This window comes from Arachis hypogaea, chromosome 14 (genome assembly GCF_003086295.3).
Source record: "Arachis hypogaea cultivar Tifrunner chromosome 14, arahy.Tifrunner.gnm2.J5K5, whole genome shotgun sequence".
Lineage (NCBI taxonomy): Eukaryota > Viridiplantae > Streptophyta > Magnoliopsida > Fabales > Fabaceae > Arachis > Arachis hypogaea.
The window spans coordinates 115,850,512-115,867,908 of record NC_092049.1 but is presented as its reverse complement, the minus strand read 5'-3'; the positions used below and the strand labels follow the sequence as shown (position 1 = coordinate 115,867,908).

General features: G+C 33.9%; 1 long non-coding RNA gene across 4 annotated transcripts; it reads right to left on the bottom strand.

Moving 5' to 3' along the window:
- Positions 1-1,461: 1,461 nt before the first annotated feature.
- On the bottom strand, positions 1,462-4,070 carry LOC112740537 (uncharacterized). 4 transcript variants are annotated; one of them, XR_011871856.1, is made up of 4 exons: positions 3,909-4,070; positions 3,759-3,813; positions 3,556-3,679; positions 1,462-2,452 (listed from the first exon to the last, which is right to left on the bottom strand). It is a non-coding gene; the product is annotated as an uncharacterized lncRNA (long non-coding RNA). The 4 variants fall into 4 exon arrangements; XR_003171211.3 differs by having other exon boundaries at positions 1,462-2,033; XR_011871857.1 differs by having other exon boundaries at positions 1,462-1,746.
- Positions 4,071-17,397: the final 13,327 nt, after the last annotated feature.

Sequence of the window (17,397 nt, the reverse complement as noted above, 5' to 3'; positions counted from 1 at the left end):
AGAGTGGAAAAAAAAACCAACCAAAGTTGCAATCAAACTCATAAGCCAATATCTCTCAATCCTGCTCCTACAACCCAATCAATGCCAAGGATAGGTCTTGGGTAATTAGATCCGAGGGGTGCCTCATCAATCGGTAACTTGAGCCAACTGGTTCGAGATTACCGATCGAAAACCCACCATCAAGAGTTCTCTTGAGACAAAGCATTTAGAAGCCCAAAGAGGCTTTGGTCATCGATGGCGAGGAACTCAAAATCATTAACTATGTGCTTGTGGTACGAACGTATCAAGGAGTGGTTCGGATAATTAGATCCGAGGGGTGCCTTATCACCCGGTAACTCGAGTCAACTGGCTCGAGATTACCAATCGAACGCCCACTATCAAGAGTTGCCTTGAGAACGGAACATTTAGAGTTGTCATCCCGAAAGCGCTTTGGTATAAAACAAGGATTAAAGATCAACATAAAAGAAGGATCTCATAATACTATCTAAGCCTTAACTCTCAGAAACCCTCCATTCCTAGGAATACAAGACTCATCAAAGATAAAGAGAATTCAAAATGATCACATGAGTTGTTAAACCCCACTACCTAGAAAGGCATGAACTTCAAGAAGGGGTTAACCTTACTCCATCTAATGCAATTCTTTTCTTTTTCATTTTCATTTGCTTGAGGACAAGCAAAGTATTAAATTTGATATTGTGATGCATTCACTTTTTTTGTGTTTTTTCTTCATAATTTTATTTAATTTACTAAGAATTCTTTTTGAATGATCGATGGTTTCATGGTTGAAATAAACATTACTTTGATTTAGTTAAATTTATTGATTACAAGAAACTTTGGAAGGAAAACAGCAAGAAACAGAGAAGAAAAGAGGATAGAAAGCATCAAATAGAATGCTCTCTGGAGTCTGGACTGAACAGAAAGCTTTCCGAATTAAACAGAAAGTCCACTAGACACAAAGTATTGGAAAGCAACCTTCATGTACTATTCATCGATTCGTGCCTATACTAAGTTCAAATTTCGTAAACCGAATAAAAGGACTGCATGGATCAATTTAAGAATTTATATATTTTTCTTATCTTTAAATAAGATTTGGAATAATAGGATTAAATTAAGAAGTTTAAAACTATTCATCCATCTGCGCCTGTCTTTATACAATTTGACACAAAATTATCTATTTTTAAAAACGGAATTAAAGTGTATTGATATTTTAGTAAATTTTAACTGTTGATCTTAATTATATATATTATATATATTTTTTATGTAACACCCTAATTACCCTAAGCTTTACCTCGCGCCGTAAAGCAAAGGTTAATCAAAGGTTACGACAAGTCTAAAGCTCATACGTATTTATATATAGAAATAAATAATAATTCTAGAAGCTGATGAAAAAATAAGCTCAAAAACAGAGTTCAAAAAGCGCAAAACATTCACACGATGCTACACTAATCGAGGCACAAGATATACGTACAGATATCAAGGCATATATAAAGATATATCAAAGTATAATAGTCATAAGGATCTAGCTGCCGCCCGCGAAATTTAAGCCAGCTAGTTATATACATACATACAGAGTTTTGAAAGTAAAACAGCTTATACAATATCTCTCTCAAAGTAAGCCTCTGAGGCATAGATAACTACAAAAGTGAGAGATCTACACAAAATAAACCAAAAGACTTCCAAAACATAGCAAGGATCCTTCGCTTTGTCACTGTCAAGAAACTCACCGAGGTGAGTTACGACCTGCATCTGAAAAACAACAATAGAATATGGTATGAGAACCAAAGGTTCTCATTATGTTAACAGTGCCAGTGATGTAAGATATAAGACTCTGGGACGCCAGAGGCAATCCTAGAACTTCATATCCACCACAAGATTCAAGCTTAAAATATAATTAAACTTTAAAACATTAACTTTAAAAACCACAATGAAAAGGATAATCTAACTTAGTGGATTTCTAATCTAACAATTCTCCACTGTCCCATAGCCTTCGCCAGCCTAATCGCCATGCGATCCATCGCCACCTCCTTCCGAACCTTCTCAATCCCAGCAGAATACATAGATAATAACAATGCAAGTAAAGCACAAGTATAAGCATATATATCAAGTAATTCAATAAGCATTTAGGCATGTTAAACACTTAGGCAAACAATACAAATCGACAAAGCAAACAAACAGATATAATATGCACATGATGAATGCTTGTCCTATTTGGCTATGATATCACATTGTCGGTTCAACTGCCAACCTGACACATCTCCATGGAGATGTCGCCTTTCGGTCACGAATAAAATGGTACCCCCTAGGGATATAGTGTCTGCGCACACTTTTATGATTCTGAAAGAATGCGAGCGGGATACTCTGCCACAGACCTCACATCTCAACGTAAGCGGGACTAACCACCGTCTTTACGCCGCCGCCGCGACCTCGACAGGCGGGATTAACCAAACCGTCCCTGCCAAGTGCATAGCGTCTCAACAAATCTCAGTTTAAAAATATTTCATCAGTGGTTTTCAAAAATTATTTATTTCAGTACTCAGTAGTTCACCACTTCCACAATTCGTACTATCAATCATCAATACAATGCTTCACCATTTCACTCAACCGAATCCGTCTTCAGTACTCTAGAAATCTAAGTCTCCATTTTCTAAATTCTTACAGAAATTCTCTGAAATAATTCACTAACTTATCTTTAGTATTATTAGATCCTAAGGATTAGATTGTACTCTTAAAACAGCATGGAAGGAAGTTTAAAAAGTTAAAGAACCATTGGAAACGAAGAAAAAGCATTTTTCCGAAAAACAGGGTCTATGCGTATACATGCATGCAACTTTTCCATTTCGCGTACGCATGCAAGCGTTCGCATATGCATACACCTCCAGGTTTTACCATTTTCGCGTACGCATACACATGTATGTGTACGCATGAGTGCCAAACAGAATGGCACGTATGTGTATGGGGTGTTTCGCATACGCATACACTCCCAGACTTAGAAAATTTTAAAAAGTTGCAGAAATCAGTTTTAAACCCTAAACTTTAAACGTTCATAACTTTCTCTACAAAAATTTATTTTCATCAAACTTTATATCAATTTAAATATCTTTTAATGAACTTTAATTTAAAATAAATTTCAACAAATTTTGAAAACGTAGGCTCAAGTTATGATCCGTCAAAATTTACTAAAAATTGGTTTTCACCAAATTTCACAACTAAACCAAACCAAAACTCTTACCAAATTTTTACTCACATTACATACTCTTCAACCCCAATAATCAGTTATATCACACTAAAACCATTTTTTTCAACCAACACACTCATCAATCATCATTCTATTCTTATCAATTATCCTAATCAACCTCATTCAATCTTATTACCAACCTTCAATACTATTTATTAACATCCACAACATAATTTATCAAAATAATCAAAATAATCAAATCATCATACATCATCATTCAATCAAATTCAACAACCAATTCAATCCCAACCTATCCTATGGGTCACTAGCCTAAGTGTCCAAAAATATTATATATTACATAGAGAAAACCGAAACCATACCTTAGCCGATTCTCAATATGTACAAAATCACTAATTGATCACACCAAGCTTAAACCAAGCCACCAATTTAACTCCAAATGCTCCCAAATATCCAATGAACATCCAACAAGCTCCAATATTCAAACTAACATAATACATTTCATAGAAATCAAAACTTAATACTCATAATATATCAATTTACAAGAGTTCTTAAAAAATCTTACCTTATGAACTAAAATTTGGGATAGAACCCAACAATCCCTCACTAATGGTTAATACCTAAACAACCAAAACACAAATTTCACTCAAAACCAAAACCCACAAATTCGAAATTTTTAGGACAGCAGAAAAGAGAAAAAATTTCGAAATCTTACCTACAAATGTTAGATGAGAGTAACGGACTCGGCAAGAGTTTCGCATAGCCGCTGACGGTACGCGAATCAGAGCACCGTAGCTCGAGATATGATGGATTGAAGAAGAGAGTGAATAATACCACTTCTTCCTCCTCTCTCTCACTTCTGCAGCTGCACTTAGTGTGTTTAGGTTGTGTTTGAGGCTGAATGGCTTTCATTTAAGCTTATATATATGTTGGGCTTGGTCCAACTCGTTAGTATTTTTGACAAATTTGACTCAATTTTAGGCCAAACCTTTAAAATTAGTGCCCGATTTTTAATTCTAAATGTTTCCTACTGTTTTTATTATTCTCGTTCAATACCGGACATACTTAAATCGGTACAGCCAATTAATTTACTAGTTTGCGTTTTTACGCAGTTTTTTGCAGAAAATTACGTTTTTCAATTCAAAAAAATCTACTGAGTCTAAATATCATATTTAAAATTTTTAATTAATATTCTAAATTTTTAAATCCTAATTTGAGTAATTTTAAATATTTAATTAAACAATTAATTAATTACAATTCTTATATTTTATAATTAAAATCAACTATTAAAAATTATTAAAACATCATTATATCAATATACTTAAACATTTTTATACGAACATTACTTTATCTTCTTCCAAAGCACGGAATAAAGAAACAAATTTATGCATGGCTTATTGGCACCTGCCACCTTATCATATCGTCATGACTCATGAGAGCGCAATCAAGTAATGAAATAAAATTTTAATCTATCTATCTAGAAGTATTTTAATTTCTCAAAATTTCTTGACTTCTTGAGATTAGAGAATTTGAAATTAAGGAATGCCTGGTAGCTTTTCGGGTAGAGACAAGAGGCATTTTCTTAGTGAGATGAATGATTGCTAATTTTGTCCAATCAATGGGGAAAAAGAAAGTCAGAAAAGATTATTCAAAGATCTCATTTTTCTTTTTTTGTATCTAATGATACATAGTAAATCAGAATTATCAATTGTGTATCCCATGACCTCATCTAAATTGAGTATACCAAAACACAAATAATGTTTGCATAACTTTTTAATTTATGCATTTTTTATATTTTTTATAGTATATGTAGAAGATAATTTTTTATTTTTATAGTTAATATTATCTTTTAATATCAAAAGTAAACGATATAAAAAATAAAAAAAATAGTATATATAATATTAAAATTTAATTTTAATACACTGTCAGTATAAAATAATTTTATACGTACATCTAATTATACAATATTATATTAGTAAAAATAACTAATTTTTATATTAATTATGTAAATAATCATCCAAAAAAAGATGTAATTACATAATTGTGTAATATATTTTATACTGCTAATATCAAAATTAAATTCATAATATTATTCATCCTCGTTATAAATAAAAAGTTAAAAACTGTTATAAGTATATTTATTATGAATATGTCCTAAACTGTAACTATAATTTAAATTTTAAGTAGACAATTATAAATATAATCTAGTTGAATTAACTAAGAGTTGGGTACTTACTACTTAGTTATAAATAGTAGTCCCTTGTTATATTTTGTGTACAACATCGATCATTAATAAAATCATATTTTATTTTTTCTATTCTCTTTTATTTTCCTTCTCTTTTCAAACTCTAATTTTTATTTTTATAACATGTTATTAGCACAAAATTCTACTATAAGACTAAGTAATTATCTTCTTCTTGTTATCCACTTTATTCTTCTCATTTTTTTTAAATCACAATGACCTCACAACATATTAAATTCCTCTTCCTTATTCTCAAACTTCATTGTTAATTTTTTTTTATACTTTCACGTTTTTTTTTTATATACCACACATAAACTATTTTATATCTATAACATTGCATCAATTTTTTTTTTTTATTATGCCTGACATGCTTTGCTTTACTATATGCATATCATGTACGCATTTATTATATGAAGTATATCCTGTAACATTAATTTATGTATTTTTATAGTAATTTTTACGAAAAAGCCGTATGCTTTCCTTCCTAATCCATGACATATACGCCATTTTTTTTTTTCTTTTTTGTTTTCTTCGATTGCCTTTGAAAATTTTTCCGATCTTTTTTTATTTTTTTTCTTTTAGTTTGTTTCTTGTCTTTCCTCCCTATTTTTTCTTTTATTTGTTACATTATTATTATTATTTGGATTTTTTTATAATATTTTATTTAATATTAATATCATTTTTCAAAGTAAATGATAATTTTTTTATTTCTAAAAAAATTAACCGAGTTTTTCCCCATAACAATATATGTCTATGAATAAATGTGCTCTTGATCATTGCTTGTAAGTTGTGCTGTATTTGGGGGAGGGGGGGGAGGAGAGGGATTGTTTGTGTACGTGGTGTTTGATTTAAGTTATTTTATTAATTTCTTTGAAGTAAATAAGTTGGTAAAATAAAAAAAAGTAAAAGTTTAATCATTTTTAAATTAAGGTACTAAGATTCTTACATGATAAAAAATACAAATTTAACGGCGATTAACTCATTATTTTATCACTTACAATTCTCTTCACTTTAGAGAATTTTTTCAAATTCAAGACTGCATATCATGATTTGATGTTGGCTGAAATAAATAAATAAATAATAATGGAAATAAAGTTTTAAAATTTCATCATGTCAGTTGCATATTCTGAATGGCAATACATATATAGAGTACAGTACCATTCTGGCTTCAAAGTAAAGGGACGAAATTAAAAGGGGAAGCATCTCAATCACTTCATTTAATTTTATCTGTTGGCAATGCAAATTAAGTTTCCGCTAAATTTATGAAAACTAAGCTTCTCCACTCGTTTTAACCGAAAGTGGATCTTTTGGGATCAAACCATAAGATTTATTGCTATGAAAAGAAGTAAAAGAAAACAAGATTACTATTTTTAAGTGCATTCTTGAACAAGGTAAAATAATCACTATTGATGAAAGAGATTTCTAACCTTTTTGGGTCAAAATATTCATAATCGTTACTAAAGTTCACTAATAAAATTCCGACTTTTGCTAGAAACGTCATCAATGAGAGTATTATTAAAAGTATAGATTAGATATTAGTTACATTGATAAACAATTATGAGTTGAATTTTAAAGTGGTTTCTGAACCTACAATTGAGATTTTAATTTGTCTCTAACTTAAAATTATCCTAAATTTGTGTTTGAACTTAACAATGGTCGTCCCTAAGATATTTTATATCAACAAATTGACACTACAAAAAAAAAGGCCTATGGCACGGTATAGCTAGTAAAAAGGGTGACCATAGATCTATGGTCACGGTTTTTTACCGTGGCCTATTCTCTCGTGGCCATAGGTCTATGGTCACGGTTTTTTGATCTATAGTCACGGTTTCAATTTTTAAAATCTGACACTTTAGGCCACGTTTTTTTACCGTGACCATAGGTTAATCTATGGTCACGGTAAAAAACTGTGACCATAGCCTTATCTATGGTCACGGTTTAGCCTTTATGGTCACTCCTCCTTAAAACCGTGACCATAGATAAGGCTATGGTCACGGTTTTCACCATGGCCATAGCCTCCATGGTCACCCCTCTTTAAAACCGTGACCATAGCCCTATCTATGGTCACGGTTTTTCTCCGTGGCCATAGACTCTATGGTCACCCCACCTAAAACCGTGACCATAGCCTATCTATGGTCACCCCTCCTTAAAACCGTGACCATAGCCTATCTATGGTCACCCCTCCTTAAAACCGTGACCATAGCCCTATCTATAGTCACGCTTTTTCACGGTGGCCATAGAGTCTATGGTCACCCTCCTTAAAACTATGACCATAGCCTATCTATGGTCACGGTTTTTCACCGTGGCCATAGCCTCTATGGTCACCCCTCCTTAAAACCATGACCATAGCCCTATCTATGGTCACGGTTTTTCACGGTGGCCATAGAGTCTATGGTCACCCTCGTTAAAACTGTGACCATAGCCCTATCTATCTATGGTCACAGTTTTTCACCGTGGCCATAGCCTCTATGGTCACGGTTTTTTAAAACGGTGACTATAGCCTGTTGTTGTTTATGAGATTCAATTTTTTTAAATTATAATCACATCCCAAAATGATAATAATCACAAAATAAATCTAAAATTAAGAAATTCAAGAAATCTAAATCATAAAAGTTTCATTATAAGATAGATATGTTTAATCTTTAGTCTAAACAACACAAATCCAAATAGAGTTAAATTTTTCCAATTACATGTAATACCTCAAAAAGTACATAACACATCAAAATATTACATTTACATAACTAAGGTCATTGTAAGACCCATCCTATGTGATATTTGTATGGGACATATTTTCTTCATCACATCATGTCTTCCTGCACGTACGTAAAAGAAATAAACATGTTAGATATCTTGCAAAAATGGTTTTGATAATGCAATACATATGCAGCAAAAGAAGGGAAACATTCATCCACAACAAGACTCAAGAATTTTTTACAACCATCATTCACTTCAAACAGCAGCTATTGCAAGAATGTAGCAGTAGTGATAGCTTAGACTCATAAATTCATCAAAGTTATCACTACTGCACAAATAATTCAGAATTTAAACATTCCAGCAGCAGCCAACACAAGAATAAGGCAGCAATAATACTATGCAGCAGCATCATATAAACCAGTTTAGCACAAAAGTAAAACAATGAAATAGCAACATAGGATCAATAACAGTTTAAACCTAATCAACAGCACGAAGCAAACTAATTTAGCACAGGGCAGATCAATGAAGCAGCAGCAGGAAACTAAATTAGAACAGGGCAAGTCATTACCAGCACAGGAAAACCAATTTCAGATAGAATAAATATCAGAGTTCAAACCTAAATCCACTACAAAATCAATTGAAACGTTGTCGTTTTTTTTCCGACCCTCAAATACAATTGAAATGTCATTTTTCACTCCATCCATTGTTACCTCATCGCTCCCAAAATCGACCCCTCTCTCTTCAATAAGAGTATCGGATCTCGCCGCCAAACATACTCCCATCCCGTCGTCCCAAGTCCTTTCCCACCGGCTGATGATGCTATGTTGCTGGCTTCTTCCATGCTACGACTAAGCTACCTTCTCTCTCTTTCGATGACCTTGAAAATGCCGAGAACTGTGTGATCATCGATTATCTGAAATAGTTTATCAGAGAAGATAAAAAATTCAACAGTTCGCTCCACGTTCACCTTCACTTTCAGCTTCAGAAAGAAAATGACGACATTTACAAGTTCGGCGCGGTCTCTGTTCAGCCACGTCATCGATCCGTCGCCAGAAAATACCTTAGGGACGACTGTTGTTAAGTTTAGAGACAAATTTGGGACAATTTTAAGTTTAAGGATGAGTTCGAGACTCGATCACAAGTTTAGGGACCACTTTGAGATTTAACTCTAATAATATTCTTTTTAGTACGTATTTGTTGATTTAATTTACCTACCACCACCCGTGAAATTTGATAAAGTTGTTATTTTTCCAGTAATGATAACTATGACTACTATATATAGTCCATAATTTTACTGGATAAACAATTAGAGTACGAGACAACTTAAGTCAACTTTTTAAATTTTAAAAAATGCACGCCGCTGCCGCGTTCTCCCCCTGAAAAGAAACACCTCGAACCTAGAAAAGAAACATCCAGTAACCCAAAAAAATCATCTATTTACTCAGAAAGAAACATCTGAAATTCTACAAAAGAAATATCCATTTAATTGAAAAGAAATATCTGAAAAAATAGTTAAAAAAAATAAAAGACACGCATCCCTCCAAAAAGAAACATCCTAAAATCTAGGAAAGAAACATATAGTAATCCACATAAAAAAACCATAATCGTGAGCGCGGTGAATCGCGAGGGGGAGAGCACTGCGAATCGCAATGGAAGGCGTTGCGATAAGGAAGGACGTTGCGGTGGTCCTGAGCACGACGAATCACGAGGGGGAGGCCATTGCGGTGATTGGCGGCATTGCAAAGCGTGAGAGAGGGCGCTGTGGTGGTCCTAAGCACGACGAATCGCGAGAGAGGATGCTGCAGTAATGGGTGGTGCTGTAAATCACGATAGAGGATATTGTGGTGGGAGAGGAAGACAACAGTGCGAACAACGTGAGTAAGAGTGATAGAGGAAGAAGAAGGTGTGCAGTTATTTTTTCAATTTTATGGTTTAAGTTTAAGAGAAATTTTTCGTATTATTGGATTTTTTATTACGGTTCACATTGTAATTGACTGGTACCCTAGTTAGTTGATTTTAAAAATGTTTGTTTAGTTTATGATGTTAATTACGAACCAAACTATTGGATTTTGATGATGAAAGAATATTTCTGTAATTCTGTGTTCTGGTAAGTGTTAACCCAATTAACCTCATGTGATAAAGATGCGACAGTGGTTGGTGGGTGGTGACATCGAAAACTGCGTAGAGACGGTGGGTTTGTGAAGAAAGAAATTTGACTGTTTGTAAATGAATGGAAAGGGATTAGATATTTTATAAATTGTTTTTATTGTGTATTATAAATGTGATTAGGATAAATGTAAAAAGAATCTTTTTTAAATTTTAAATTTTAACTTTTAAATTTTTATTTATTTATAAAATTTAAATTATAATAAAGTTGGCTTATGTTAACTTGAAAGGGAGTTATTTTCCTGTACTTTTCCTTATTAATTACTTTTTTTTATTAAAACGGAGCTATTTATTAATTACTCTATATGTTACAGATTCGGCTAAATTTTTTTATTGTAAAAAAAAGCCCGATTCAGCTTTAATACTGGGCTTATTATTGGGCTTTCCTATATTATTCTTGTTTGTATTATTGGTAGACACCATAACTTATGCATGAAAGACCAAAAACATACTAAGCCCTATTTAGAATTAAGACGACAATCAAGCTCCAAAAGAAAAATTGAAACGACAATCCTCACAGTATATAAACAAAATAATCTGTAATCGTTAATTTGAGTCGCCAAAAAAAATATTAGGCCATTACTCTGGTGATGAAGAATATATTCTTCATCAGCTGATGAAATTACGTAGAAGGCACTATTAAGTCGCGTGTCCCTTATTTCCTGAAAGAAGAGACAGCTTCTGAGGTGCTGCAGGAGATTGTATCATGTCATGTCTCTTTTCTGTGGGATTAGATAAGTTAATGACATTTTTTTTAAGTTAAAGACATTGTTATTATTTTAGTTAATCCGTTGAGTCTTTTTGGTTGATTGGCCACTTTTTTTTGTTGTGATTGGGCATTATGGCTAATATATGTAAATCACCAAAAAAAATAGGATCTTGGTGTCACAAATTTAAGATTGAAACCCATTATGACAAAAAAAAAAAAAGATGAAACCCACATTCTTTGACCAACTGAAATCATGAAAATAATAACAATGATAATAAAATAAAAGAGCATCCTTACTATGATGGTTTTGAATTAAAAAAATTGAAATAAATAAATTAGTAAAAACAAAAAATATAAATTAAATGATAAAAACTAATTTTAAAGTTTTATAATTCTATCATTTATATATTATTAATTATTTATATTATTTTATTTTTCAACTTGTGTTGGTCTATTATTGTTATTATTCTTCAATATCTATCTATCATTTATGATGTTTTTATTAAAATAAATATTCTAAAAAAATTTAATTAGTTAAATTTTTGGTATAATAAGAATTTGATTGGTATTTAAAAATCATCATTATTATTTTATATTTTTATTAAATATAGAGGAGTGCATAATAATATTTTGTAATTAAAATTAATATTTTAATATAAATTTTTTAATATTATAAATTTATATTTTGCTTTTTCTCAAAAATTTTCATTAAATCTCTTCTTCATCTGCCCTGAAAAAAAAAATATAATTATCTGCAAACAACAAATAAAAAATTGTGGGTGCAATTTTAATGCCAAAAATTTTTCTCTCTCTCTTAGAGCTATATCCAGTAAGACGGTAAAAATCTCAACTACTATGATATCTTTTCTCAGGCCCCTTTGAGGCACAATCTTTCTTGAGAGATTTTCATTAATCTTTATCTTATAAATCACTTTCCTTACACATTCCAACATTAGGTAAGAGCTCAAACTCAAAAGCACTAAGAGTAGCTTCAATAGAATCCCACCTCATCCTATCATAAGCTTTATTCATATTGATTTTGATGGCCAAATCATGCAATCCATCTCTTCTTTTTTTTTTTTTTTATTCAGACTATTGAACATCTCTTGAACAATAATAATGTTGTGAATTAGCCTACCTCTAACAAAAGCACTCTGTATAAGAGATATTATCTTATCCAAAATATTTTTTAATCTCAAAACCATATGACCCTTGAAATGGTTTTATATATGAAATTGTAACACCTTATAAGTCTAAGCTTGTTAAGAGTTTCTGGTTGCCTAACTTTAGAAATTAGAACAATGGTAGTCTCACTTATGTTTTCATCTATACTACCATGAATGAAAAAATTCGTAACAATAAAACATGCATCTTGTCCTATTGTCTCCCAATGCTTTTATTCCTAAACACCGCTTCTTTAATTTCTTGATCAATAGTTTCCTCCTTAAGACCTTCATTCATATCCTGGATAACTCTCTTTGGAATCATCCTAATGCATTCATCCATCCTCAGATTACTTGTTGCCTTAAAAAGCTCCGCAAAATGATTCTCTGCCAACCTCATGGCTTCTTTTTCGCCGCTAATCCATTCTCCCTTATTACTTATTAATCTCTCTGTTGAATATCTTATAAAAAATAGCGCAAAAAAAATAAAAGATAAAGGAGAGAGAGCAACTGGGCTCATCATTAGGATGAGAAGATTCTCCATTTTGTCTTTTAATTATTCTAGAAAAAAAGATGAGACAAGGAGTTGTGGATAGGACATAAACAAGTTGTATGATTAATGGATAAGAATAGTTATAGCATAGGAGTGAACTATTTTAAATAAAAGACAACTACATAAAGAAAGAGAGGAAGGAAGGAAGAAGAGGAGACTCTATAATTTTCTATCTTGTATTTCAAATTTTGTTCTTTCTATTTTTTGTAATTCAATAAAGAAGTCAGTAAGAGGATGAAATTCTACTGAATTCATCTAAAAACTCAACTTCTTGACTAGTATTAAAGGTGTAAAATCAGAATTTCAAATACCAATCTTTACAACTAGTATTAGAGCTCAATTCAGGGAGCTCTGTGGATGGTGTCTACAACACGTGTCACTACTATCATGGAAACCAGAATGGAGGCAATGGAGAGGCAGATTGCAGAACTCAAAGTAGAATTCAAGGCAGAACTAATTGAATCCAACCAGGAAATGATGGGACAAATCCAAGAGATGTTCCGCCATCACATGCTGCCCATACACATAAACTAAAATTGTCCTCCAACCTTAAACCAGGGGCTAATTGAGCATCAAAATCAGAAACAAAATACAGCAAATGAAGGAACCCGAAGTGTACAATAAGTGCATAGAGGAGAATGTGATTTTCACACCCATCGATATGAGCCAAACTGAAAAATTGACGTTCTAAATATTTTCGGTGATGATATGTGCGGGTGGTTAATAAAGATTGAGTGGTATTTTCGTGTCATTTAAGTGGCTACTGCGGAAAAGCTTAATATCGTTGTAATGGCACCAGAAGGAAAAGCCTTAACTTGGTTTGAATGGTGGGAGGAACAAACACCCTTTCATTCATGGATGCGATTTAAACATGACCTCCTAAAGCGATTCCAACAAGGTATGACAGAAAAACAAAATGAAACTGTGGCAGAATACCATCGGGAGTTCGAGATAGCAGCACGAACCCAATGGAATTCGGGAATAGATACATTGATGTGTATCTTCATGAATGGGCTGAAAAAGGAGATACGAGCAGAAATGTCAATGTCTAATTTCAAATGCTTGCAAGAAATGATGACTCCAACACTCTCAATCGAGAATAGGAATATGGCTTGGCATGATTATGGAGTGAACCCAGGCAAAAGAAGGATAGATTCGAATTTTCAAAGGTAATTGTCCTTCAATCAAAGCTCAAACTGGGTTAGGCAAAGCCCGGGAGGATTTCGAGGGGGGTGGATCAAGACCATATTCTGGATTCCAAGTCAATAAAGTCCAAATAGCAAGCAATAGAGCCCCGACAACCTACCAAACTACAGAAATCAGCCATCACGGGTCAGTGGGTAATAAGCCTATTGGAGTAAGAAAGCTCTCAAATGAAGAATGGTCCGAGAGACAAAGGAATGGGATGTGCTTTTGCTGTGGGAAAAGATAGGGACCCACACATGTGTGTTAATTTCAAAATTTTTAAATAATTCTTATGAGAGATGAAGAGGAAGAGGAGAAGATCGAAGGTGACCTTGCACCCGTGTTAGAGGAATTACAGCTATCATGGCTTGACTGCTTACAAAACATTTAAAGTTTGTGGGAGAGTTAAAGGACAGCAAGTGGTGATTTTGGTAGATTCAGGTGCCACTACAAATTTCATATCAAAAAAGAAAAAAAAAAGAAAAAGAAAATCTGAAGCTGCCAATTCAAAAGATTCAGAAATTCCATGTGAAAGTTGAAAATGGTGCCATTGAGGAAGGTGACAAAATCTGTGAAAAATTGGAGCTGGAAGTCCAAGAAATTCACATTGTCCAGCTTTTTTTGTATTGGAATTGGGCAAAATTGAAGTAGTGTTGGGTGTAGGATGGATTGTTAGTCTTGGAAAATTTGTAGGAGACTACAATGAGATGACGTTGAGTTGGAAACTAGAAGACAAAGGAGTTTTGCCTGTAAGGAGATCCTACTCTTAGTAGAAACAAAACATCATGAAAGGGAGTGTTACATGCCTTAAAAATAATGAAGAGGGATATTGGGTGACTCCATTGCAAACTTTAAATACTAAAATTGAAGTGGCAGAATTATCAAAAGGTATGCAATGTCTTTTGGATAATTATGAAAACTTTTTCAAGTTCCTCAACGTCTTCCACTAAAAAGTGAACAAGATCACGTCATTGTGTTAAAAGAAGGAGCTGCGATCCCTCATATTGCCCTTACAGGTACCCTCATTATCAAAAGGATAAAATCCAGAAAATTATTGAGATATTACAGTTTGAAATTATTCAGCTCAGTACTAGCCCTTTTTCTAGCTTAGTGATCTTGGTTAAGAAAAAGGATGGGGGAGGGAGATTTTGTGTAGATTATCGAGCCTTAAACAAGGTCATGATTCCAAATAAATTCCCTATTCCAGTTATTGATGAGTTGCTAGATGAAATTGGAGGAGCTCGTCACTTCTCTAAATTGGATTTAAAATCTGGCTACCAACAAATCAGAATGAAGGCTGAAGATGTTCCTAAAATAACATTTAAAACTCACCAAAGCCACTACGAGTTCCTAGTGATTCCCTTTGGCCATACAAATGTCTCATCTACCTTTCAAGCACTAATGAATAAGGTGCTACCGCCGTGTTTGAGGAAGTTTGTCTTAGTGTTCTTTGATGATATTCTAATTTATAGCTCTGACCATTGATGACGCATCATCTTAACTAATTTTTAGACTTTTTTTTCATTAATTTTATTAATTTTTGAATCAATTCTTTATATTTTTAGTGATGTTTTGATAACTAATTGATCTTGCCTGGGAAATGGGTCGGCTTCAACTCCTCGAGATTAGCCGAGCTATATGCTGCAAGGTTGGGCGTCCGCTCCTCAGAGTCCGAGTTTATTATGTTCGTTGTAGATGTGAGGGTGCGAGCAATACAAAGGGAGTGGAGTGTACCTGCAAAGGCACTCCAATGCTTAAGTCAGTTATGGTGTCAAGTTCAGGAAAAATATATCCAAAAAAGACATTTTACCTTCCTTTTATAGAAATATGTTTGTCCGTTACATTGTAGGTGATAAAATCGGTTTCGTAACCGATTTTATCTTTCCGTTTGGGACGTCGTTTATGATAATATTAACGCCACCGAGTTATAGCTCATAAGGGCCGAGCAATAACGGCAAAATGGCGAGTTATGGTGATGGTCAGTAACGGTTATGAGGCCGAGTTATAGCTCGTATTAATGGTGACCATATCACAGCCCCCAAGCTTAGCCTGAGGAAAGTTTTTTAATGAAGCAGGTTGAGCTTTTGTAATGAGTTATAACTCGGTTAAGTGGGTTACTGAGTGAGCCCCCAGTTCAACGTACTTCATTAAAGTAACTTCCCGTTTGCGCCACGTGGAAAATTGTGCGTGCTTTTTGTTCAGGAGAGAGAAGGAGTGGGTGCTTCATTAATGTTTTGATGGTTTCCAATGCTCCTTTCGTCGTTTGATGTGACTGAGGGAGTTTTGATATTTGGAACGTTTTTTGGTTGTGATTAATTGTTTTTGCTGATTGGAATTTTGGGCGTTTTTGGTTTTCTGCTTCTTGTCTGGAGAATGAGCAAGAGAGGTATGGTCACATTTGTGTTCTTCTAATTCGTTTCTTCTCTCAACTCTTTGTATTTCTTGGTTGCATGTTTGTTTACTGTTTCTAATGGGGTTTGAGAAGGAGAAGAAAGGTGAAATAGACTGGTCTTATGACTGGGTAGGGGATGACGTGAGGTCTCGGGTGTCATTGTTCTGTGATGAAGCTGCTGTTAAGGAAGTAGATGCTAGTAGGGTGGTGAGGCGGAACTCTGGGGTTGGGGTTGAGTTACTGCCCTGTAGTGTTAATGATAGGGTTTATCACCGGGGCAGAGGCTTTGAATTTTTCTATATGCACAGCTGCGTTCTTGAGGAGTTGAGAGTTAGATTACCTTTCACTGATTTTGAATGTCAGGTCTTGAGGCAGTTAAACTGTGCTCCGTCGCAGCTTCATCCCAATGGGTGGGCGTTTCTCCGTTCGTTTGAAATTTTAATGGAGTTTCTGGAAGTGGTGCCGTCTGTTGACCTTTTCTTTTCTTTATTTCAAGCCAAAGGGGTGTGGAAAGGTGGTTGGATAAACTTCAATAGCACCCCTGGTTTTGGCATTTTCAAATTGTACAAATCCTCTTTTAAAGATTTTAAAGAGATGTATTTAAAGGTTAGGGCTTTGGAAAAAGATTTTCCGTTTTTCGTGGATGAAAACCTGGCTGAGAAGTTCCCGTTGTATTGGTGCTCGGAACCTCAGAATATACTCGGTCCTGAGGTTATCTCCCCGAGGAATGTTGGTGTGATTGAGTTTCTTGTTGAAAATATCGGTCGGGGAGACTTAATTTCAATGTATGAGCTTCTGAAGTGGGAGGAGGATAAAGATGCTGTGGTAGCCTATTTGGGTGAGTCATAGGGTTTTTATAAGGTGTTTATTGCTTCTTGTCGTATGTCTGATGTGTTTGTTGTTTTCACAGGTGGTAAATATCCTGGTGTTTCAGCTGTGTCTTTGAGGACGCGCTTCAAGAATAAGAATCTGGAGAAGGAGGTATCGTCGTCTAATGCTGAGAAAGTTGCTGGTGTCGGCGAGGTTACACAGCCTCGTCAAGGTCGGAGGAAGGTGATTGCGAAAAAGAGAAAGAAGTCCGACCTTGTTGATTTGTCGGA